Here is a 1,578-nt window from a genome sequence, read left to right as displayed (position 1 = left end):
TACTCGACCGTGATTTGTTGTAAAATCGTAAACTTTTATGGATCGATAAGAAAACGCCAATAAAACCCATTTCATTGATTTTTTTAATTGATTTCATCACATTCGAGTAACGTAAAAGTCTCTGTCATTATAAATTACATTGAATAATGAAAGTTTCTCTCATTATTTTTTTTTTTTTTTATTTTTTTTTTTTTTTCTTTTATTTTTTTTTTGTGTTGGTTTTTTTTTTTTTTCTTTTTTAATTTATATGAATGTAAAACCTTCATTGAAACGGGGTTGTGAATGCCCCTGTTTGACAGAGCGAGAGCAGTTACAGACAGCTACAGAACGAGGCAAGGACAGAGAGCATGGGTGAGGCTTTTAATCCATGTATTTTGCTTTTTTATTTACGTAGATCAATAATCTGTAACTTACCTCTTTTCTTGTTCATGTAAAAATCAATAGTATCGGGATTGATAACCGAAACCTCACATAAAGATCACCGCTATTACGAACTTGATATGTCCATATACGTCCGTCCTTAGCGACTTCAGTTTTAAATTATGGAAAATTTGGAAAAATTCTGGAAGGTATGTAAAATTCTGGAGTAGCCCGTTGAGAACTCAAGATTGGCCAATGTAACCCGTTGTGTGAAATGGAGTGTAAATGACATAACTTAACATTCTATCGTTTTGATATTGTCTCACGTCTGTCTGATGACTTCGCGAGGAGAGGTGGTACTTGAAGTTGGCAGAGACACTTAGTCCAAATTACGTCATAGGACCGAAAAACAACGAAGACATCCAGAGACACGAGAAAGTAAGGATCATTTTGAGGAGTCTTTGGGTGAAGGGCAATGTGGTATAGCATAACAACTGTGTAGGCCCTTAAGGCTACTAACAACTTGTATTACACGGCTTAGTTGAATACTCGATTCTGATTGTAAATTCTTAACATGTGACACGTTGTTAATACAGCAGTACAGACCGCTGTCAAGGACTATAATGAAGGTTAACATATTGTAAATCAAGGCAAATATTATTTAAACCATGCTCATGGTTTGAAATGGCAAACATTGAAAGGCAAAAGTATTATTAAAACCATGTAGCCTACTACATCATCACCTTGGTCCCATCATATTGCTGGGAAGAGAATATTTACTGTGCTTGAAAACTGGTATCACATCATCATGTGAGGTTGACTTTGTGACCTGGAGAACATTTCAGCTGCAACATCAGCTCGTTGATAATAAGCTTGGGATATGAGATATTTTTGTAGCCATTCGTGGTGAAGGCATCTGTGCTATTGTATGCATTATTTTTGACCCAACATTTCTACAGGCATGTCAGAATATGGTACTATTTTCACCTGAATATTCTAGCCATTGTCTATTTTTATACCACAAGCTGCAAAATGACCGCCTTACCCCACTGTACAGGCGGGTAGTTGTTTAGATATACCTGGCACCTGCGGGCCGCAGAGGGGTGGCGTAGTTTCGGGCGACGAAGACTGCTGCTCCGGGGCCGGCGAGTCAGGCGGGAGTAAGCTAGTGTCCACAACGTGATGTCGCATGACGTGCATCTGACCTGTTGCATCTGA

This window comes from Notothenia coriiceps, unplaced genomic scaffold, assembly GCF_000735185.1.
Source record: "Notothenia coriiceps isolate Sejong01 unplaced genomic scaffold, NC01 NC01_scaffold00029315, whole genome shotgun sequence".
In the NCBI taxonomy this organism is placed as follows: Eukaryota; Metazoa; Chordata; class Actinopteri; order Perciformes; family Nototheniidae; genus Notothenia; species Notothenia coriiceps.
This window is presented reverse-complemented; position numbering follows the sequence as displayed.